The 25,773-nt window shown below is 38.4% G+C and overlaps 1 protein-coding gene across 3 annotated transcripts in view; it reads right to left on the bottom strand.

The window, feature by feature from the left end:
• The window catches only part of SOX5 (SRY-box transcription factor 5), a 1,018,333-nt gene that overhangs the window by 807,501 nt on the left and 185,059 nt on the right, over positions 1-25,773 (bottom strand). For all 3 annotated transcript variants that reach the window (XM_027771080.1, XM_027771084.1, XM_027771082.1), the window contains one exon: positions 18,438-18,504. The gene's annotated coding sequence lies outside the window, so the exon portion shown is untranslated. The remainder of the gene's footprint in view (positions 1-18,437; positions 18,505-25,773) is intronic.

Below are 25,773 nucleotides of genomic sequence, written 5' to 3'. Positions count from 1 at the left end.
TAACCTATTCTTTTTTTTTTTTTTTTGGAGAGGTTTTTGCTATAGGGCACACGCGCTTGTCGGAAAGACAGAGAGAGACAGAGAGACAGAAAGCGAGAAATCACCCCCCAGGGGGGATGGCTACACTGCAATCCCCTCTCTTTCATTCTCCTCTCAGGATCTTGGGCACACACGCGCACGTGTCCAGCGTGAGTTTAAGCCACCAAGTCCGTGACTCAAATCGCAGTCGGCTACATGGGAGTTCAGTGACATAGCCATTACGCTAACTGCTAGTCCCCCCCGCCCCCCACACACACATACACACAACCTATTCTTATGCTCATAGTGGAAAAGGCAATTTTGTAGGGGTAAAGAGCTATGGCAGAAACTGTCACCTGGCTGCCCCATACTCCTTCCCTACCAGGTCCTTGATGAATAGAAACTTGCTTATAGCAATGAGATGGAAGTGGAAGGGCGGGGGCAAAATTCTGTGAAAATCCTTTGAAATGGGTCAGCCCTGAATGCTGTGGCCCTGCTGTTGTCTGCTCTCTGTGCTTCTCCTCCCTTTTCAGAAGACAACTAAAGCTGGTCTGACAGAGCCCTACTAGCCCCCTGAGACATCAGAACGAGGCTGCCCCCTATGTGTGGAGGAGGAGATGGTTAGCAGTCTGGGTCCTTGACAGCAAGGTGGAACAGCCAGCTTCAACTGCTCCTGAATCTCTGGAACTATGGAAGAAAGACAAATCCCTATCTCCTCTAAACCACTGTCATTCAGGTTTCTGTTACTTGAAGCAAAATACAACTCCTAAGTTATAGGGACTCGTAATTTTGACGTCAGATAAAATCCTGGCATGTCTATTTATCATCATGGACTACTTCTCTCTCTTTGTATCAACACTCGTTTATGTAGTGAGGGTAATAAGGACACCCATCTCAAAGGCCTCTGATAATTAACACCATCTAACACACATAATATAAGGCTTACATGTTCAATAGTTATTACTTATTATTATTAATTTGTATTGGATTCCTCACAATGTAAAGTAGCATTTCATCCATGGTTCAAAACTAGGCAGAAGTTAGTAACAGGATGTGGCATTTAGGGAAGACAGATCTTTTACTACAACCAATATCCCAAAAGGTGACAGAAAAAAAAATGTCAATAAAAAGGAGGTGGGGTGGAGAGGAGGGTAAAAAGAAGTAATGGCTTAATTTTATAGCATTCTTTTCCACTTGGATAGTGCTTTGCTATTTTTCATTCAGATACCAGAATGTGATACATACTTCCAAGCCCTCTTTTTCATAAAATTTAGACATATTCTCTAGTCATGTACATGGATCTCTCTGTTGGTGAGGTGTGTGTGTGTGTGTGTGTGTGTGTGTGTGTGCTTGAATCCATCGTTTTGCAGAATAACAAAAACTAGTAAATTCCACGTGAACTCATTGGAAACCCTAGGAGGGTGGAGTCTGTCTTTTCTAGGTCCCTTTGAGACCTCTGCATAAAGATATGTAAAATAATACCCTGGTACATTTGCTCTCCTCATTCTATATATAGTCTTTCTCATTTGGGTCACAAAAGAGCCAGAAGAAAAGACTCCTGTGATTTTATGTATGGAAAATCACTGTGTGTAATTGCAAAAGATTTTGAGTGTTTTTGGCACTTTTGGTTTTTGGGAGAATCATCAGGAAGAAATGCCTTTAAATAGTGAAATGAGGGCCCTGCACTCTAACTCCCACAGGGCAAATCTAGAGTAGAGAGGTTGGGTGGGATGAGAAATGCTAGAAACCCTTTTATGCTTAGGCTCTGAGCAAAAAAGAAAACTTGTCGTCTGTGTCCTCTCTGGTGCTCTGTGAGGCTGCAGCCTTGCAGACAGCCCACGACAAAATGAGGCAGGAAGAAAAAGAGCAGAGGCCTGGTTGCAAAGAGGATTGAGGGCCCAGAGGCTGCAAGGCCCCCTCTTCATCCCAAGTCCAGTTCGTTAGTTGAGGGAGTGCGCAGACAGCCCGAGGAAGCCTCACTGAGGGTTATGGTGAGGAGGTGAAAACAGGAGACACGGCAAGGCCACTGCCCCTGAGGTCATAGAGATTCCATGGGGGATGGATGGCCATGATTAGAGACCATGTCAGGACAACTGTTCAGCTTGTTTGCTCCAGGATAAGATAGGCGAGGCCTGACAAGTAGACATCACTTCTCACTTTTTCTCGCACCCTTGAGCAGTTAACCATCTCAATATCTGTGTCCCAGTACCAAAATGTCAGAGTAATTACTTCCTGACCCACAATTAAAGCACGCTGCGATTTTCAGTCATAGCAGCCAGTTCTTCCTGAGTCATACATTGAACCAATTAAACTGAGAGTCTCTATGTCTGAACGGATGACATCTAACAAAAAGGGTGAAAGCTCCTGCCCTCCACATCCAATCATATCTCTGTTTGGTAAATCAGGGGGAGAAGTTCAACTGAATGGCTTGGACTCGAGCCCATCCCAGCAGATTGTGCTGGGTAGAAATAACACTAGTCTGTCTAGGTAAGATCAGTGCCAATGGTTCCAACTAAAATTAGAAAAAAGGAGACAGTACCTTGGCTCATGCTTATGTTGGAGACAAGACTCTAACTCCTGCTAAAGCCAAATGATGGCAATTCAATTCCTGCCTGCCAGTTGCAAATCCCCACTACCACTGTAGTCCTATCACAAGGCATTTGTAATCCAGCGCACCTAACGAGAGAGGTGATGGCTTAGATTAGTCACTTGGTGGGTTAGCAATTCAAGTGCTGGTAACTTAAAGGCCTGCATGCATTTATTCTGAAGAAGGCGGAAAATTTCCCAAACTACAGGCAGATTGTTGAGAAAAACCAGTGAAGCTTTATCAATTGGAGGTAGAGAAAGGAGATTATTCATTGATTAATATTAGACTGTAAATATATATATTTTTTTTTTCAAGGAGAGAATGACCCCACTCCTTCCACAAGACATCATCGAAAGACCTAGAACATGCCTCATGAATTTCAACAAATATAATTTTGCTCTAATCTCATATGTGTCATAAGGCACCATGCCATAGTGGAAAGAAAACTGGGCTAGGAATCAGGAAATCTGGGTACTTTTTCTGGCTCTGTCACTTATTAACTGTGTAAAATATACAAAATTTAACCTCTCTGAGCTTCAGTTCCTTCTCTATAAAATCAGACCCTTAGATAAGCATTATCCAGTGCTCAGATTCTATTGGGTCATTGGGGAAGTCATGACGTATTTTCCTATGTTTTTCTATGCAAAAATGTGTCATGACTTTCCTGACAACCCAATATATTGCTCTCTCAAGCATTGGTGATGAGACTAAATTTTAAATTGTGTAGATTTTAATAACACATCTTATCATACCTTTCATAAACCCTGGGTTTGGAAGTCACACACATATACACACACATACAACCTCCCTCAACTCAACACATAAGAGACTTTAGAAACTTCATGGAAAAATGGAATTGAAGTACAAGTTTATTTTGGTGCGAAAACAGTTTAAGAATTCATGTGTATATTTTTTCTCATAATACACATTTCCCATGATTTTTTGACAACCCCCCCCCCCTCCCCCCCCAGTATAGGACAAGAGACACTGATCCTAATGATTAAAAAAAAAATAGATAATTTCTTGGTATTTTATCTACTCTGCTGTGGCAGTACACATACTAAGTAGAGAACATTTGAGGGTGTCTTTGTGGATACTAAAATCTGTTTGGAACATGAAGGCCATGTAAAGACTCTGGCATTATTCAGAGTCAAAAAAAAGAGTGTATTACCTCTGGCCTGACGGATCTTGTCCAGTGCTTCTCTAACACCCCAGTGTAATTCAGGAAGCTAAAACTCTGGGAGCTGTTTCGGGTGCTGGATGAGAAAACATTCTGAACATTCACTCCAAGGCTGCTGTTTTTAGCAATTTTCTTTCTATGTAAGTAAGATAACTCCACTAGTGGATCTAACTTTACTCCAGAATTCTTAAGTCATCCCCAGAATTGTATTCAAATCACCCAGATGCTAACATATCAGTAGAGTACAGGAACTAGGTTGCTGCTTAAGACTCCTCTGGATTCACATCCAGTGGTACCAGAGCTGAGAAATGGACCTCCAGTGTCCCTGGTTAGTGAATATCATATCTCAGAACTATCGGCACAGCCGACAACTCATAACACGGTCAAGAGGATAACCACTTCCCTGAATGTTTGCAGCTGGAGTTCTGGTTCGATTTCTGGCACTAACTCTGTGATTCTGGGCAATATCTTCAATCTCTCTGTGAAATGCAGCTGATACACTCTTCCTGAGTATGTGCACTATTATCAGTTAAAGAGTCCCAAGTCTGGGGAAAATATTTCCACTCTGTACACTAGTAGGGGAAGAAAAGTTTTATTTTATCGTATTTTAAGTTATAGATTCTTTTGAAAAATTGATGAAATCGGTTGATTTATAGTCTTTCCCAGCTGGGGTGGCAGGGGGGATATACCTACATACTCTTATACACAAAAATTTAATGTAATTTTTGGAAATTTTTAACCTGATGCTAGAAGAAGATTCATGAACTCAAGTGAAACATTGATCTACAGTTCAAATCCTTTCTTTACAACGTATTATCTGTATGATTTGGGAAACTCTGAGTTTCCGCATCTATAAACTACAGCTATCCTTACATCTTGTGATGTTGTTGAACATTAAATGTTTTACCTTGATACATATGAAAACAACCAGGTGGCACAATGAATTTTGAAACCCTAACTTGCTAGTGAGCTGGTACCCTAGTCCTTTAATGTTGTTGCAAAGTACTAATGGGTATACTCTCATATCACTGGAATCATTAGGCTTTGGGAGGTGAGTGCCATCAGACTTTCTTTTAAGTTTTTGCTACAGGGCATGTGAGCTTAGAGGTGGGGGTGAGGGTAAATGAGATATCACTCCTCAAGGGATGGCCACAACACAATCTCTTCTCCATTCTTCTTGTGGGATCTCAGGCATGTGTGCACACAGGCCTGGCATGATTTTTCAAGACACCAGGTCCAGGACTCAACCTTTGCAATTGGCCATGTGGGACCCAGGTGCCTTAGCCTCCACCCCACCTGCTGGTGTCATCAGACCTTATTTCATTCATTCATTAGTTTTTAGGTTTTTGCCATGGGGTAAGTACACCAGAGAGACAGTGAGAGGGAAAGTAAGGAATCACTCCCTAGGGAAGATGGCCAAGCTGAAATCCCTTCTCCTCCACTCTCCTCCTGGGATACTGGGCACACATACACACGTTCCCAGCGTGATTTTCAGGCCTCCGGGATTGGGACTCAGGCTGTCTTCAGCCACATGGGAGTCAAGTGCCTTACCCACCACGCCACCTGCTGACCCCTCAGATCTTGCTTCTAACTTAATCTGGGCCCTCTGAGACTAAATGACTGGATACATTGGGTAATGTGTCCCCTTCTTCCTTTTTAGTTTTTGTTTGATTACAGATCTCTACACACATTCATGGAACTTAATGTATGAGCTCTGCTTCTCTCCATGGATATATTTTTATAATCTGAAGTTTTATGTCTACCAGAATACACGTGGCCCTTCACTGGTATTAAATCTTGATCACTTGAATGCTTCTTAAAATTATTGTTTCAGGGCTCCATACTCAACATCTCTGCTTTCCTCCATTGGTGTGAATAATTAGAAACCATATTGTTTGATCATTATTCCTATTTCATTGGCAAGTAGACCAGCAAAATGTAAAAATATAGTAAGTGCCCTCAAGGCTTGCACAGGGTGTGACGGAACCAGTTAACAGAATAAACCCAACTCACAATGTTACATACTTATCCCTGCATTACAAGTTTCCTTTCTTCCTATTCTCTGGTGAAAAAAAAAATATATATATATATATATATATATATACACACACACTCACCTCCTCTTTATGATAATAAAGAGAGCTAGATAATACAAACATACGTCTTATTTAAAGCATACATAAGAATTGCAAAATTAGTACAAAGCATTTCTTTCTATATATCCTTCACTCAGCCTCCCCACATGCTAGCATCTGATAGAACCATAATCCAATGATCCGAACCAAGATATCAATATCCCTATAATTCTACTAGCTTATCTATAGTCCTTATCCTAATTTCAACAATTGTCCCATTAATGTTCTTCTCTTGGTTTTGTCACATTTTCTTAGTCTCTTTATCTCTGGGACAGTTCCTGAGTTTTTCTTTGTTTTTCACATGTGGAAATCACCTTTGCTTTTTTAAGAGTACTAACAGATTATTTTATAGTATGTTCCCTTTGGCTTATTTCATATTACTTCATGCTTAAATTAATGTTATGTATTTTGGGCACTAACATGAAAAATTACTTTTTGTTTCTTTCTCTGTGAATTATGTGCAGGGCTTTGGAGGTTGATGTGTTTCTTGATCGATGGCGTTAATTGTGATCATTTGTTTTTGATGGTATCTGTCAGGTTATTTCACTGTAAAGTTACTACTGTCTTTTAATAATAAGCATTTTCAGAGGCGGTCCTTTGACACTATGTAAATATCTTACTTATTATCATATTTTTCCTCACTAATTTAGCATCCATTTGATGATACTTGACTGAAACAATTATTACGGTGCAAGTTAGCAAATAATGATTTTCCTATTTCCATCATTTGTTCTACATTTACTAATTGGTATTCTACTATTAAGAAAGTGCATTTGGGCCAACAGATGGCACAGCGATTACATCACTGGACTCCCACATGGCCAACAGCAGTTCAAGTCCCAGACCTGGTGATTTGTAAAGCATGCTGAGTACTTGTATGTCCATGTCCAAGATCCCAGGAGAATGGAGGAGAAAGGGTTGTGTCATGGCCATCTCTCCTGGGGGATGATTTCTCTCACTGACTCTTTCTCTCTCTTTGGTGAGTGTATACACCCTAAGGCAAAATCCTTCAAAAACAAAACAAAACAAAACACCTTCTTGTCTCCTCCCATTTACTTATTTATTCAATACTTTTTACAACACACTGAACTATATTGCATATAATCCATGACTAGCATTATTTTCTTGCTCAAATGTACCAGATTTGGCAATTGGGACCTACTTCCAGTTGGCTCCTGTGTTCTTTCAACAAGTTCCCATCATTTTTAGCCCTTCCTTACTTTGTGGTGCCATCAGATGTCTCAGACTTTTATCGTATACATGTCTGGCTCCAATCCTGGAATCACTGCTTCTACAAGATGCTTGGTTTCCTTTACTGAAGTGTGGTATTTAGAAAACAAGACCTAGGTATTAGTTGTGTTCATCACTACTGAGGTGTTATTGCTTCATGGTCATCTCAGCAGACAGGGCTAGAAATATTTATTCATATATCTGCACATCTGTGATGTCTATTTCTCTTATTGTTCTCTTACATTCCAGTCCAACACCATAGGGTTTATCCTAGCCTTCCTCTTTTGTTTGACAGTAGGAAATGGCACTCCTTATCCACAACCCGAGGTTTGTTTGAAGCAGTTTCATAATCTAAATCTCACCCCTGTGAAAAATCATTAAACCATATCTTATAAAAGATAAATATTCTGAGTACAGTACAATAGTTCTTTTGTTGTGATTGTTGTTGTTTCAAATATTGAGTCTGAAGTCCAAATACTATTTGGCAAAGTTTCTTAGATTAACTCTTTTTTCCCCACCCTGATCATTTGTAATTCCTAAAAATACAGTAAGCTTATTTCTGTATTTCATGTGGGGCTCCCTGAACATGCTAGTTTATTTAATTAGTTATTTTTTTCTGACTAGGTAAAACATTAACACAGTTCCAAAGGACACAACAACAACAACAACAGAAAGTCCATTTCAAATAAATGCCATGCCCCATCACTTCTACCTTATTCTCAATCCCTCAATCCCCATTCCCTGGACAACCCATGTAAGTGATCAATTTCATGAGTGTCTGGTTGATCTTTCCTAGTTTTGTCTCAATTAACAGACACATGTATGTTTTCTTATTTTCCTTTCATTCTAGATGATGTTCTTCACTTTGTGTCTTTTGATCTTTATTTTTCCTTCATTTAGCAGTGTATGCGAGGAATTCACCAAGTTCATGGAAATGCATATTATGAAAAAAAAAACTATGCATGTATTTAAAAACTTCTTGCACCAAGATAAACTTACAGTTTAATTTCACTTTTCTACAAACTTTTTCAAAACCCCTGTTAGCCCACAGTCACTTTCTATCTAGATCCATTGTTTTTATAGCTGCATGGGATCTACTGTGTGGAGATGCTAGAATAGATCCAACTATACACCTGCGTGTGAACATTTATGTAGTAGTGGGACAAGCAGTTAGTGTAATGGCTATGTTGCTGAACTCCCACGTAGCCGACCACGGTTCAAATCCCGGACCTGGTGGCTTAAACTCATGCCGGGCGCATGTGCATGCATGCCCAAGATCCTGAGAGGAGAATGGAGGAGAAGGGATTGTGGCATGGCCATCCCCTCTGGGGAGTGATTTCTCACTTTCTATCTCTCTGTCTCTCTCTCTGTCTTTCTGGAGTGCATGCACCCTATAGCAAAAACCTCTTCAAAGAAAAATTACATAGGGGTTAATATTTTACAATTATAAACAATGCTGCAATGAATAACCTCAGGCATGTGATTGCCATATTGTTGAAGGTGTACCTTCAGGATAATTTCCTCAAAGTGGGATTGTTCACTAAAAAGGTTAAGCGTAAACACCGATTTGTTAGACATCACCAGAATTTCTCCTCAAAAGGCTTATACCAGTTTGTATTCCCATCAGCAATATATGACAATAAATTCTGTGTTTTTAACTCTCCCACAAGTCATTTTAGCAGAGATGCTGAGCAGGATCTGAGTAGTTAATTAATGTTTACCCCCTTTCCCTGCCTATAGATATCATCTAGCCATGCAGCTAACAATCAAGGAAAAAATTTACATAAGTGTTAAGACATAAGAATAAAAAGAACAAAAAGCTGAGGAAAATTACTCTTGGAAAAAAATAGTTGGCTTTGATCATAACAGCTCGGGATGAAAATATACAGCTTAGAGTCTTCTCTTTGAAAGCTTTAACGAACCAGAAAGATCTTACGGGAAGTTTTCTCATGGCCATGATTAAGCCCTGCCTCCTTTGTGCCCCCCAGATCCATACCCATACTGTCAGTGGCACACAGAACATGCGTTATCTGCTGAAAGATCTGTCTTGTACTAATTAGACTTTAATTTTGAAGTGAAGACCATATATTAATCAACATATTTATCCCAACTCATAGCACAATGTTCACCATGTAACTTTTCCTGATGAACTTTGGCTAATAGCTCATTCAAATAAAAAGGAACATTTCCTAAGTGCTTACCCTGTGCCAGACACCACCCCTAATACTTTACATATATTGTCTCCTGTCATCTTCATAACCGTTATATGTGGTTGGTTTTATTATTATTTCCATGTAATTGATGAGGAAGCAAAAGCCTGTAGAAGAAAAATAACTTGCCTAAAGTGTTAGATCATAAAAATAATAAGAAGAAATAATTAAATAAATTTTAAAAAAGAGAGAGCGAGAGCTGGCGGCTAGTTCCATGGCCTGACGGCTAAGGAGGCTGGACCCCCTCTGGTCTACAACACTCTCCAAGTCCTGGACCGGCAGCTTGAAAAACACACCAAGCATGTATGTGTGTGCACCCAAAATGTACCTAAAATTGTGGATAATGAGAGATATTTTCTTAGTGTCAGAAAGATGGAAAAAGGATTCTGGTGTGACCATTCCCCATGGGGTGTGCTTTCTCCTATCTTTCTCTCTGTATCTTTCTGGCAAGCTCGCATGTCCTTTAGCAAAGGAAAAAAAAAAAAAAAAAACAGTTGGGATTTGAACTGAGGTCTGTCTGACTGCAAAGCGTTTGCACCTTTGTCTCCTCTATATTTCTTTAAGGATTTTGTGCTACTGTGTCAGTACTAAGAAAGAAAAAACGGTCGATGTTGCAATGATTTCCAAATAGACTCTTAAAAAGCTATCTGAGCTTTTTAGCTTTTGGCAAACAAAGCTTTGGCTCCTGTTATACACACACACACACACATTTATTGTACCCGTGTGAGTCTGGTATATGTACAAGCATCCTATTAAAAGAGTTTTTAAAAGAATAAAACGGGATTTCCTTTCTGAGAGCAAAGGAAAAATAAGATGTTCTTTGCCCTCCTCTTCTAATCTGTGTTTGGAAGTCAAGTCTGCAGGTCCCAGAACTCTATCACCAGCTTGTTTGGTGTCCATAAATCTGTCTGAGAATACAACACTATGCACCCCATAACACAAAATCAACTGTGAGACACATGCACATGATACCTGGAGCTAATTTGCCCTCATTTGGTATATAAGAGAAAATAAAGCACTGCTTTAACTCTTAGAAATGACAATATCACATTATTTAGATAAGTGCTACCAAATCATTATTGAAATTCTGATAGCATTTGCCTTACTGGTAAAAGAAAATTACCTGTAATGCATAGTTTAAATAATTACTTTTAAACAAAAGCTTCTTTTCTGCATTGCTTATTTATCTTTTGAGACCAACTCAGCAGGGCTATGTATTTTATTAAAATTGCCTTCAGACTGCTAATGGCAGGGCGTCTGTTAGCACAGGAAAAGTGATGGCAGTTTGACTCCTATTCCTAATATTGGGAGTTAGTCCAGACACTTAAGAGCCAGAACTCTGCTGTGCATTTGACTATGTTATCAACACTTTACTTGCTAATGATACTAGTGACAGCATTTCAATATGATGGGTCAGACTTAAATAGGAAAGCTTATAATTGTGCTTACAGAACCAAAGAAACCCCCTTCCCCCACTGTCCCCAAATCCCTTTTATCAGCAGATCAGTTGGTATTAAGCTTCATGACTGGGAATGATTTGGTAAGCTTCTGCTCAATATTTTTTTTTTTCCTTCTCCACCTTCTACCTTGGACAGGGAGCCTCCATCAGCACCTGATAGCGCCCTGTTCAGAAAATGACAACTGAAAGCTTTCCTGTGGTGCCACTGAGTGCCAACTACCAGCAGAAGGTCACGCTGATGACTTCCCTGTGGCTTTTATTTTCCCCAGGGAAATCCACAGCCAGGGCTGACTGCCTGCCAAATACGCAGAGTGCCACAAACCAGCAGTGCTAAGGACCCCCCATCTTTCTTGATGGGAAGCAGTAAGCGACTGTGTTGAACACCTGTGTCAGCTCCTGTTCCTGGGGATACCCCAGGCAAGCACTCATGCAGCATCGGGGGTAGGCCTCCCCTCTTCTAACTGGCACTTCTGTCTAAAAACTTCTCAGTAGTCATGTGATAAGTTATGTCTGACAGATCTCTATAATATCAGCGTGTTTAACTAGACTTAAAAAAAGGATGATTTAAGTCATTCATGAGCTAAATATTTTACTATAAGCTTATAAAGAAAATCAACATAATGGGTCTTCTCTGTTATTGTACAGGTGAAGACAACATGCTCCCTCACCTCCCTTCAGAATTACCCCAACCAACGCGAGGAAGGGGAGACTTGGTCTGGGTTGGGGATGGAGTGAAGCCATAGATGGATAAGCTCTAAATCAGTCTTTTTCTTAGAATGATCTGAACAACATGCCAAGTGAACCAATGATAATTTCACTCAAGAAATGAGATGGAGGAAAAGTCAAGCAATCTATACTTTTTAAAGAATGAATTATTTAATTTAATTTATTATTGTTATTTTTAATAATAATAGAGAAAGAGAGAGAAGGGGAAAGTGAGAACTTCCCTCCCAAGGGGGATGGGCACAAGCCCTTCTCTTCCATTTCCCTCTTGGGAAATGCTCACAGGCACATGAACCTGACATGATATTCAAGCTGCCAAGTCAGGAACTCAAACCATGGTTCGCCATGTGGAATCCAGCACTTTAAACACCTTGCCACCAGCTGGCCCCAAGGCAATATGATTTAAGAGTGCCTGTCATAGGTTAATATTCGGTAAGAATATATGAATGAATGCACAATTTTTAATAGTTTGATCAACTCCATAATCTAGAAATGATCGTATTTAGTGCTTACTATTTGCAGGTCACTTGGGTGGGTCCTATGCAGAAATTTAAAATAAAGAAGTGAGTAAATTAACTGAAGCCTACTTTGGAACTATACCATTGATAAAACAACGGAAGTATGATTCAAATCATGCTTTCTTTTATTTCTACTATTTCACAAAATCTTCTTCAAAATCCCACATGGCACACAGATCCCTGTTCTTCCAGGGTATTCCTTCAGTCTGGACTGTGCTTCCTCCACTAGGGAGGCCAATTTTACCATCACATTTAAATTCACACAATTTCATCCTCAAATCCCATGCCAGGTCCCAGAACCTCGGGCATGGAATATTTCTTCATAACATTAACAATAAAGAATCTCAAAATAATTCACACTACCCCCACCAAAAAAGTGAAAAAAAATCAGTAGATACATATGACTACTCTTTCTGATTTCATGTATCTTTTTATTGTGCAGCCTTTATTTTAATTACTTGAGGTTGAAATTCACTCCTTATCACTCTGTGAGGTTACCAAGTCCTGTGGAGATTCTGGGGACACCCCAGGCAAAGTTAATATAGCATTCAGCAATAGGGTTCCCCTCTCCTATCACTTCTGTCCAACAACTCTTCAGTAGTTACATGATAATAGATAGTGTTTGGCGGTTCTTTATAACATCAGCATGTTTAACTACTGTTAAAAAAGATGATATAAGTCATTCATCAGATTCCTGCTTTCATCTGTTCCCGGGTGCTGACACCTTATCCAGACATTTTTAGTCTTTTGCTTGACGATTGCAGGAGTTTCCTACCTTCCTTCTCCTAAGCTCCCCCCTTTTAATCAAGCTCATTTTAACATCATATTGATTAATGAATCCAAGGCACAGCCCTAATCGCTGCTTCACTTTGCAAAAGCAAACAAAAGTTTTCAAAGGTTCCTCAAATCTTATTGAATTAAAGCAAACCACTTAGCGTAGGATTCAAAGCCCTCTATGATCTGCGCCAAACTTACCTTTGCAGTTATTATTTTCTTTTTGTATATGTGGTGCCTCATCCAAAGTTACTCAAGCCCAAAGAGGTACTTAAAACACCAGAGTCTTAAACATATATTTGGCAATCTTCCCACTGACCATTATCTCTGTTGGGCACAATCATATGTATCCTTTAAGGCCCAGCCCAAATGCTGCCTTGCCTATGAAATGTTCACTGTCTTTTCGATCAACCCTCACAGAATCACAGCTTACAGCTCTTTTGTCACCACTATGAATTGAATTTCACATCATAATCATTGGGTTATGGCTGTTAGAACCAAATTGATTTTGTACATGCTCTGACCTGGGCACTTTGAGGAGTATATTAGGGATATGGTGGAGAACAAGACAGACCTATTTCCAGTAAAAAGCAAAATGAAAAGAGTCTTTCCCCCCCAAGATGGGATGGGGTAGAGAGTTACTCATGCAGCTGAATGAACTCAAGGACCAAATAAGATAATGATTGAAAAAATACTCTTTGGATTTAGTGTGATGGAAGTTAGTGATGACCTTAGTAAGATTAGGCAGTGGAAGAGGATTGTTAAGAGAGAAAGGAAAAAAAGAAAATTGTATCAAGATAAGATGTTAGGGAAATGTATATATGAAAGAATTGTTGAAAAAGAAAATTATATCAAGATAAGATGTTAGGGAAATGTATATATGAAAGAATTGTTGGCTGGAGAAGAAAGTAAAAGCAAAGGAAAGCTTTTGTCTATTTTAAGATAGGAAGCTTTAAATAGTGAAGCTTCTAGAGTAGAGGGAGAAGCTGAAGATAATGCAGAGGAGGTCAAAATTTCTAGAAGGGTCTGAGCAAATGAAGGATTAAGGATAGGCAGAAGAACTGACCCTTGTGGGGAATGAAGAAACTCCTCCACTGTCTGGCATTAAAGTACATCAATATCTTCAGATTTAAGAGCAATTTTAGATGTTATGTGAAGGTGAGGTAGGCATACGCTCTCCAAAAAATAATATCAGAGAACAATTTCCTTATTTTACATTTTAATTCTAAAAATAATTCTTATTTATTTATTTTTTTTGGAGAGGTTTTTGCTATAGGGTGCGTGTGCTTGCCAGAAAGACAGAGAGACAGAAAGCGAGAAATCACCCCCCAGGGGGGATGGCCACGCCTGCAATCCCTTCTCCTCCATTCTCCTCTTGGGATCTTGGGCACGCACGCACATGCGCCCGGCGTGAGTTTTAAGCCACCGGGTCTGGGACGCGAACCACGGTTGACTACATGGGAGTCCAGAGACATAGCCATTATGCTAACTGCTGGTCCCTCTAAAATTAATTCTTTAGACTAAATAGAAACAACTTTAGAATAAAACAAAATTTCAAGGGCAAGAATACTGCTCTAGGGGTTAAACAAGTCAGATTCCACCTGGCTGACTACATAGTTCAAGACCTACCCCTGGCAGCTTGAAAACTAGGGCCTCTGTGTGCATGGGTACCCAGAAGTCTGACGGGATAGAGAAATAGAAGTAATGTGACCACAGTCCATTGGGAGGGATGTTTTTCCCCTTTACCCCTCTTTCTCTGTGGAGAGTACACAGTCCCTCTAGCAAATTTTAAAAAAAGAATTTTTAAGAAAATGACATAAATATTCATGAATAGGTATGTGAGTGTATACGTATAGATATATGTATGCATAGTTACATGAATGTTCTGATAGCCAAACAATGGAAATCTAAGTGGATGTAACCTATTTAGAGTTTTTAAATAGTTTCTAATGCATTTATCTATAAATTTCAAAAATTTTTTGGTAAATGGTTATTTAAACGATTGAATATTATTGCCACAAGGTTGTTAGTAGAAGGCAACTGCACCTTCCTAATACTTTTTTTTTTAAGATTTATTTATTTATTTATTTATTTATTTATTTATTTATAATTTGACCAGAGAGGGACAGAGTGGGGGGAGGTAAGAAAGCAAGCTGCCAGGACTGGGACTTGAACTGTGGTTGACCATGTGGGAGTCCAGCACACTTAACCACCATAAATAGTGTCATGGATCTTGAGATAATTATAATAAAACTGTAACATAATTTTCAAACACCTTTCCTTGCACACAGAAGATAAAATTCAAGATATGTTTGTGAACTTACACAAGCCATATAGTTTTGGTTGAAATTATGAGTGGCATACAAACAGGAAATGCAGTTGTGCAAAACAACTAATCAGACATGTACAATTTTTAAATACTGTATATTATAGGCCCCTATCATAAAAACGCCAAGGGACATGATTCAAATGCAAAAGAATTCAGCAAATTAAGAAAGTGGAAACGAACAGAATAGTTGCACTATCTACCACTGCCTCTTGAACACAATCATCAGTCAATATGCTGATGACGCAACATTCGCCTGATCATTAATAAGTCTATTTTTATTCATAATTTGGATTCTGTCTCTAAAGTTTTTTTTTTTTTTCTTGGAAAGATTTTCGCTATAGGGCGCGTGCACTCGCCAGACAGACAGAGAGAGAGACATAGAGACAGAAAGCAAGAAATCACCCCCCAGGGGGGATGGTCACACCGCAATCCCTTCTCTTCCATTCTCCTCTCGGGATCTTGGGCACACACGCACACGCACCCGGCGTGAGTTTTAAGCCACTGGGTCCGGGATGCGAACTGCGGTCCACTGTGGGAGTCCAGTGACATAGCCATTACGCTAACTGCTGGTTCCCTCTAAAGAGTTTTTAAAATGAATTTTGCAACCTATAAATCATAGCGAGCTTAAAACATGTGAGTCACATTATGTCCATCACCTGCTAAAATCCCTTTGATGATTCCCGCTTCACTCAGTATAGCAGCCAAGTTTTTCCTATGGCCTACAGACTCTCGATGACGGACACCACATCACTGTCCCCAGTCTCATCTCTTCCTTCTCTGCTCCTTACTTTTTTTCTGCCACTTTCCTTTCTGCTGTTTCTTCAATGCACCAAGCAGAGTCCTAAAACCTGCTCTTCCCACTGGAGGCATCTCTTCTCCCCACATATCTGAATAGTTCCCTCTCACTGCATTCAGACCTCTGCTCCCTTCTGTCTTTATCAGAGAGCCCCTCTCTCAGCAATGTATCTGAAACAGTCCCCCACAGTTCTCTATTTGCCTGGCTCTGTTTTTCTTCTTAGTATCGATTGCAATTAACATACACATTAAAATCTCTCCTTTGTGTTTGCTTCCACTAGAAGGAAAGTTCTAGGAAGGTAGGAACTTTCCTCATAGAAAAGAATACTTGAATTAATGAATACATAATCATCTTTCTATTTCATTCAGTTAAACAGGAAACTTTCCCAGAGAAACAACCCTACACAGGCAAGCAATAATAAAAGTTCTTGATTTCTTCAAATGTCAGTGTAATCCTAAGTGAAGTAATGGTATCAACAGCATTCTTTAGAAAATTATAAGTTGATGAAGACATCAAATATGGTGGTGTGCTGATGTTGTGTGCAAATGGTTTGTATCCCACAACCTGTAAGGTGGTATATGGTAGTTGGTGTACATCTTGCCAAGAAACACAGATTTTGCTCTGTTACTAAGGTTTCATGAGCTACTGGATGGTAATGTAGGTTCATAAAATACGTGAGTTGGACTAAGGTTTTTTTCTACCTATTATGACTATAGTGATCTATGAGATCTTTATCTCTTTCTTCTGGATATTGCTTCCAGACATGCAAAATTAAACAACTGTATTAAATTTAAGGTCAATATCCATATAATATTCGGATAACAAAAACACTCACTACTACGTTTAGCTTCAATTTATTTGTCTTAATGTTTAGTTCAGTGATACTCATACAAACTAGATATTTGGAGATATTTATTATCAGAAAACTTTCTATGAAAGTATCACCCAAAAAGGGCCATAAACACTGCAAGAATCACTGCAGACAACTTACAAACTCAATTACGTGGGCATATCATTTTAAATACAGCCTTTTGCAGGAATTTTACCTAATTTAGCTAACAGCAGAGACGAGAGTATGCGCACTGCATCAAGATATAGTTGAAATTATCTTTCCTTTAAGCTGGAGGGTATTGGTCCCTTAACAGACATGCCAATAAAATTTTGTCTAATCTCCGGACCAGCAGGTGGCATAATGGCTATGTCGCTGGACTCCCATGTAATCAACCGTGGTTCAAGTCCCTGACTGGTGGCTTAAACTCATGCTGGGTACCTGTGTGTGTGTGCCCAAGAGGAGAATGGAGAATAAGGGATGACAGCACGGCTATCCCCCTGGAGGGGGGGGTGATTTCTCGCTTTCTGTCTCTCTGTCTCTGTCTTTCTGGTGAGGGCACATGCCCTATAGCAAAAACCTCTCAAAAAAAAATTGTCTAATCCTTAATATCAATGCTATAAAATATAATAGCAAAATCCTTGAAGTGTCCCTGGTAGAAATGTAAGCTTAGCTCCCTTTTGAACAAGTCACTTTACTCGAAGAGATCTCATTGGATGGAAAAACAAAAACATTCCTCAATCCGTACAATAAAAACTGGAAAATGCATAGGTTGCTGCTCACTGGAGATCTGGATATAGAGCAGCTAAGATAAACTCCAGGGGAGAGGCCACATTGTGTGGACAACAGAAAAGGAGGGGTTGACAAGTCTCCTGTAAATATCTAAGTAATAGTAGCAGGAGTTGTGGTCCCTGCTTCAGACAGTAGAGAGGCATCGCAGAAGCAGGATATGAACACAAAGCCATCAGCCACACTCACGGCAATATTAAGAGAAGGTGGCCCCAGCTTCCTGAGGAGTGTGGCAAACACCAAACTGTCCACAATGACTGCCAAATGCTTCTGGAAGACCATGTGATATTTGGGATCTTTCTGTTTATATGAAAATTGTCTACTTTAATTAAACCTCATTTATACATGGTAGCTAACATGCAGTAATTCAAATCAGTGTTAGCAGACAGAAAAACTCCGAAGAATACTGAGAGTGATTAGAGCTGGATCTGAGCACAGAGCACTGCACATGACCAGGAAGAAACTTGATTTCATGACCCAAGCACTCTTCCACTACAATGACATAAACATTAGCATTTAATATGTTTTAGATATTTGATTCTGGGACGGTCATTGAAAAGTCTTCATTTCAAAACAGTTTAAATAATGTAAGGATTAAGAGAAATCAGGGTACCGATGTATTGTATGAGGTAAGGGATTTTCTTGTATTATCAGAAGTTTCTTAAAATTATTTTTTCATCTTAAAGGACCCTCAAATGCTAGACTTCTTACATAAGGATGTTAGCCATGATTTGCAAAATTGAGAACATTGCAAGTCAGTACACACACACAAAAATAGGCAAGTGGCAAATGATTTAAAAACTATAGACTTGATGGTCCCCCCTAAAAAAATCAGCAAATGATTATGCAAATGTCCTGACCTGCCGCGTCTCCCAGCTCAATTTCTCCCACTCCTGATGTCCTCGATACTATTTATTTCTTGCGATGCTAAAAAAAGAAAAAGTAAAAAGAATAAAAATAAGAGTGTTAAATGAGAAATCAAAGTAATTTCAAAATACTCAGGTTAAAAATTAAACATCATAAAAAGAGGTACACAACATTTCTACTATAAAAATATGAAAGAAGGATTATTTTTCCTAAAAAAATATAATTTTTTTCTAGACCAGATTCACTGCTATACAACAATGTCGAACTTATAGGACCCTGTAAGTTAATGGCTGGTGGGTAAATCATCAATAAACAACGAAAAGGCAAACTTTTATTAGAGGTATTTTAAGATATAGCAACACTGAAATGTAAAAATGTGAACCAATTATTTTGGAGCTATATCAATTAAGTCACTTGTGTAAGTCTTTACGTAATTCAGTCACGTAAGCATGTGTGCGTATGTATACCCTCTCATACGTATGCATAGATGTCTATGACAATCTTGGGCCTAGCTTTATTGAGACAGGCAATTACAACCATTTTTACAGTCTATGATGCTCAACATAAACTATACGCATAACACTACATTACTCATAGCTACAATAACTTATGGAAAATATTACAATTTGCACTAAAACTTATTAAATACATATTTACTAGCAATTAGCAAAGCATAATATTATGTTGTGCTAGGATACCAAGCTGTATAAGAACAAATAGCTTACGAACTTGAGCATTTCTAGCTTAAAAACAACAGCAAAAAGATCAAAACAGAAATAGAAGCACCCTGTGTATACTCAGTCACTTCATCAGAACCAGATTCAAGTCATGACAAAAAATAAGCCCAAAGGCTTATTTTCCCAATATGTAAAATGGTCTTATAAGTTTGTCATGAATACAAACTTTCAAAAACTCTTCTAATACATATGTAACTATTTTATCATCATTTTAACATTTATTTGTGAATGTAGTAGGTCATCTGGAAAGTCATGACGTATTTTTCTATGTTTTTCTATACAAAAAGGCATCGTGACTCTCCCCACAACCCAACAGAATAGGTGAAATTCATTAGCTGCTCTCTACTTTTCAAACTGGAGTCCCCACAATGACTGAATTCTACTCATATGGCATCAGAGTGTTTAAGAGTTTATTAATGGTATTTAGGATCATGCAACAGACATTAAAATTGGATAAATAGTAATTATAAACACTTTTTGTCCTATGAGGGTCCTGGATTATCAACCAGATTATGTGTTCAGGATTTTAAAAATAAGACTTCAAAATGATATTTTTAGGAACAGAGTGTCTCTTCTGGGCTATTGGTCTAGCATACTGGATCTGAAGACTTAGGAGATAATCTAGGACTAGTTGACTTAAACAAATTGTTATTACTTCATCTAAAATATTTTTCAATTTCAAAAGGCTCTTTTTTTAAAAGTTATTTTTTTAAAAAATTATTTTATACATTCAATCACTGTACATCACCACAGCTTGTAAAATGAATTTTCCCAGCATCAATACATTGTACACTAGTGCAGTTAAAGATATTATCATACATGTCATCATCCACAGACAGTTCTCCATTTCTGTGTCCCTTGTATGTCTTACCTCTCTATTTTTTTTAATAATTTAGGGTAATTTCTGGAGTATTTAATTTTTTTTAATATATAAATACAGTAACAAGAACGATAAACCATAACAAAGTGGGATTTACCCTAAGAATGTAAAGCTGGTTTAACATTTAAATATCAAATAATGTAATACTACATTAATAAAGAAAAAAAAATCATACGGTCATTGCAACAGATGCTGAAAAGAATGTGACAAAATCCAATACCTTTTCATTATAAAACACTCAACAAACTAGCCAGAGAAAGGGACTTCCTCAACCTACTAAAAATCATGTATGAAAACTCCAGCTATAATATTTAATTATGAAAGACTGACTGACTACTTTCCCCCTGATTGGGAACAAAATGACATTGGTTCACACCTTTTTTGTCTGTTTGCTTATCTGTTTATTTCTTGTGAGAGAGAATAAGAGAGAGCACAACTCTAACAGGATCATGATGATGCAATCCACCCCCAGTCCCAGCAAAGTTGGATGGTGGGCACACACCTACCCAGCATACTCAAGGAGGTCTCTGGACACAAACTCAGAACCTTCCCACGTGGATCAGCATAGCTGTGATGCTGAAGGGCAACACATTTCACGGCTCTGTCACTATCTGGCCTCCCCAAACCACTTATATTAAAGACTGCACTGGAGGCTGCAGCCAGGTTCATCGGGAAATAAAAAGAAATAAAAGGCATCCAGATTGGCAGAAAGAAGCAAAACACTATTTGGAGAAAACTCTGTTTGTTTGTTTGTTTAGTTTGCCAGAGGGCATGTATGCCTGCTGGAGAGAGAGAAAACACTCCCCATGGGAGTCCATCACACTGCAATCCTTCCTTCACCTTTTTCTCTGATCCTTCAGGATTTGGAATACCCACATGCACTTGGCATGTTTTTCAAGCTGCTAGTCCAGGACACCAACCGTGTAGTCACCTGTGTGGGATCCAGCTTCCTTAACCATACCACAGCTGACTGGCCCTATTTTTATTTAGAAAATCTTAAAGAATTTTTTTTTAAAATAAAAACTAATGAATAAGGAGAAAAAAGGATGGTATAGCAAAACTGTGAGAATAACCCAGGTGGGAAGGTTTCAGGTTTGAGTCCAGAGAGCAACTTCAACATACTGTGCACATGCCCCTGATCCAGGGCTGGTGAATCAGGCTGTGGGCTACAGTGACAGGACCCTTTGGGAGTGCTTCAGCTCTCTCTCTCTTGTTCATGGAAGAAATGTGGATAAACTGTGAAAAGAACTAATGAACAAGTTCAGTAAGATTGCAGAGATTCTTGAGTTTTATAAATATACAAAAATTAATTTTATGTGCTAGTAATGAACATTCTGAAAATTAACTTTTAAAAAATTCCATTTATAATAGCATGGAAAAGATAAACTACTTGGGTATAAGTTTAATGATAGAAATAGAAGACTTAATTGCACATTTTGAACTACAAATATAGTTGAAAAACATTAAAGATATATAAAAAGATGAAAAACATCCCACACTCATGGATCAGAAAAATTCTTGAGGGACCAGCAGTTGACATAATGGCTATATCGATGGACTCCCATGTAGTCGACCTTGGTTCAAGTCCTGGACCCAGTGGCTTAAACTCACGCCGGGAGCATGTGCATGCGTGCCCAAGATCCTGAGAGGAGAATGGAGGAGAAAGGGATTACAGCATGGACATCCCCCCTGGGGTGTGATTTCTCACTTTCTGTTTCTCTCTGTCTTTCTTGCGAGAGCACGTGCCCTATAGCAAAAACGTCTCCAAAAAAGGAAAGAAAAGAAATATTCTTGAAATGGGGACCAGCAGATGGCATAATGGTTACATCACCGGACTTCCACGTAGTTGACTGTGGTCCAAGTTATGGACCCAATAGCTTGAAACTCACACTGGGTGCATGTGTGTGAGTGTCCAAGATCCTGAGTAGAAAATGGGGTATAAGGGATTCGCATGGCCATTCCCTCAGGGGATGATTTCTAACTTTCCGTCTCTATCTGTCTCTCTCTCCAGTGAGCACATGTGGCCTGTAGCAAAAAATCTCTCTAAAAAAAAATTCTTAAAATGAAGTACTCCTCAGTTTATCTACAGACTCAACACAGTCTATACATCCTGAAATTTCCATGGAAATGCAAGGGATCCAGACTAGCTTAAATAATATTGAAAAAAATTGGGGAATGCAATCTCACAAACTTCAAAATTAATGACAAAGGAACAGTAATCAAGACAGAGTAGTACTGGCACAAGGATACTCTTAGAATCTAATAGCATTGACTGAGAATACAGAAAGACACCCATCCATCTGTAGTAGGTAGACTTTTGACTAGGTTGTCAAGACAAAGCAATGGTAGAAAGAATGAAAGAATAGTTGTGGTATGATTAAAAAAAACAAAACAAAACAAACAAACAAACAAAAACTGACCTTTGTCCCTAATTCCTGGCATAGAGATTTAAAAATTCACTGAGTGAAAAGGTGTGCTTTTATGATGCTAATAAGGTGACCTCAGAGTCTGGCCACTACATAGCTGCAAGATAAGGGAGATTGTCAGAAGAAATCAACCAAGTGGGTAGAGGGCTGAACTTCCACTCTCAGAAAAAGAGTATTGGAGATTGAGCTCAATCGCATGGCCAATGAATCAATCATATGGCAATGAACTCCTGATCAAAAACGTGAACACTGACACTTGAATTGTTTCCTAGATGTAGAACTTACTGATGTAGCAACTCCACAATGAAACATCACTTTCCAGTGTGCCTGTACACTGACAGTGTACATAAAATAGATGAGAACAAGTGTTGGCAAGCACAGTGAAGTTGGGACCCTCATATGTTGCTGGTTGGGAACCTGAAATGTCGCAGTTGCTTTGGTAAGTAGTATGTAGTTCTTAACATGTTACATATAGGGTCACCAATATTACCATTCAATTCTACTCTTAAGTACATACTCAAGAGAAATGAAAACATATTTCCACCCAAAAATTTGTACAGAAGCATTAATAAGCAGTATTCCTGATAGTCAAAGAGTGATTAATGGGTAAATAATATTTGAAATAGCTATACAATGAAATATTATTCAGTGAGGCTCAGCCATGATGGCATAGCATTAACAACAATGCTGGAAACCATATGGAGATCAGGGCTCAATTCCCAGGTCAACCTGTACATGTCAGGTACATACACATGCCCATGATCCTGGTTGGCTAGAAAAACTGGGAATTAATACTGTTAAAGGTACTTATCTTGCCCTCTTTCTTTCTCTTAATCTTTCTCTGTCTCATCTGCCTTTCTCTCATGAGAGAAATAAACTAAAAAATAAATAAATAAAAAGAAGGTAGTGTATAACATTCATGAACCTTGACAACATTGTATTAAGTAAAAGAAATTAGCAAGAAAAGACCATATACTGTACGAATCCATTTATAAGAAAGATCTAGAATAGGCAAATCTATATAGAGACAGATTACTTGTTAGCTGGAGTTGCAGGAGAAAGAAACATGGAAGTTAATCAAAAAATATTTAACAAGTATAATGTTTCTTTGGCCTGAGGAAAACATTCTAAAGTTAGATTGTAGTGATACTGAACAACCTTGTGAATTTAGTAGAAAATCATGAGTTGAGCATTCAAAATGAATGAATTATACAGTAATATAATTTATAACTCAATTTTTAAAAATTATATACTATATAAAGGAATACATTAATTCTTATTCCTATTGTTTTTTTTCAAAGAAAAAGTACAGGACCAGGTAGTAATACAATGATGTAACTGGATCCACATGGAAAAGGTTCTAGTTTGCCTCCAGGGACTTCTCTGAGCATATCGGGCCTGTGATTCAGGCTGGTAAGGAGCAGGAGTAGAAGGTGGTACGAAGACACTGTTGGGAATACCTACCTGTCTATCTCAATAAATGAATAGACTTAAAAGAGCACATATATCTGCTCTGGAAAAAATCTAACCATGTTAAGCTAATACAAAAGAAATGTAATATTTTGGTAGTTATTCCCTGATCGATAACATTAATGGCATGCCAAAGTTAAAAAGTAATAACAAAGTAAAAAGATGTTCTTCTAAATGTACAGGTCAGTCTTTCAATAGTACTTGGGTATTATAATAATGCAATCCAAGCGTAATTATAATTTTATCATGGCAGATAGGGTAGGAAAAAAAATTTAACCCAAAGTATAGCAAAAGGTCAGAATACAATTTGTTAAAAACTAGAAATCATAGGAATTTTAGAATTTCTAAAATCTTAGAGATTTTAGAATTTTCAACTAGAAAATGAATGCTAGGACATTTCAACTGCCAAATAAAATTAGGTAAGTACATGAGGAAACATCACTAAAGAAGTATAAACTTTCAATGATATAAAATTGAAGTTCCCCAGTACTACCTATTAATTTTAAATCTTTTTTAAAGAGGGATTTTTGCTATAGGGTGTATGCACTCACCAGAGAGACAGAGACACAGAGTCAGAAAGCAAGAAATCACCCCCCATGGGGGATGGCCATGCCGCAATCCCTTCTCTGTTCTCCTCTTGGGATCTTGGACATGCACGCACATACTGGTGGTGTGAGTTTTAAGCTGCTGGGTTCAGGACTTGAACCGAAGTCAATTATGTGGGAGTCCAGTAATGTGACCATTAAACCATCTGCTGGTCCCTATTTAATTTAAATTTCAATGTGAATGCACTTCAGGAAATACTCAGAGGCCACATTATCCTGAAGGACTATCTCACACAATTGCGTTTGCAAGTTTAATCTTATGGAAGATATTCTAAACTGTCAATATTCTTCTTTAAGATGATTACAAGTGTCACATCTCCTCTACCAACAATTCTTTTTTATTTTTAGAAAATTATTTATTTTAATTTATTTATCATTGTTAGTTTTAAAATTTGCTATAGGATACATGCACTCACCAGAAAGTGCATGGAGAGGGAGAGCCATAAAGCTGCCAGGTCTGGGACTTGAACCATGGTCAGCCACGTGGGAGTCCAGCACCTTAACCACCATGCAATCTGCTGGCCCATCCATCAGGAGTGTAGTAGTTAAGGCTCTGGATTTCCATATGGCTAAGGTTTGAGTCCTAGACCTAGAGGTTTCAAAATCACACTGTGAGTGTGTGTGTGTGTGTCCCCAAAATCTCAGGAGGACAATGGAAAAAAAGGGACTGTGGCCTAGCCATCTCCCCTGAGTCACCTTCCCTTTCACTGTCTCTCTCTGACAAAAACCTGAAACAAAAATGTCTTTTTTATATTCTGGCTATCCCAGTTCCAAGAATTATGTGTGACTAGTGGAAAGTGATTTAATGTCTTTGTTTATCAATTTCTTCATTGTTAAATTGGAATTTATAATATTCAAGACTTGGAGGATGATTAATAGAATTAAATGAGTTAATAATACATGTGAAGTACAAGAGTGTTTGACCCATTCAGGTGTGTTCAGTCCATGTAAAATCATCTTACACCTCTCATCATTTTTCATGTTAAAGCAAGAACATATACATATATTTTAATTAACATTCAATGGGCAAGGAGAAATATCATAAGGGAAGGTATTTTTGTATGCATATTGAGGAAACTAGGGCTTTATCTTTTATACCACTAATAGTGGTCAGCAGAATGAGGTTTTCTACGCTTGGTCAGGACTAGTAACGTACTTTTGGGGTGGGCAGAGAACAGAGAAGCAGTTGTCCCAAAGAAAACTTCGTGTAG

This window comes from Tupaia chinensis, unplaced genomic scaffold (assembly GCF_000334495.1).
Source record: "Tupaia chinensis unplaced genomic scaffold, TupChi_1.0 Scaffold000028_1, whole genome shotgun sequence".
NCBI lineage: Eukaryota > Metazoa > Chordata > Mammalia > Scandentia > Tupaiidae > Tupaia > Tupaia belangeri.
Note: the sequence above shows the minus strand (reverse complement) of the source record. Positions and strands in the feature narration are given on the sequence as shown.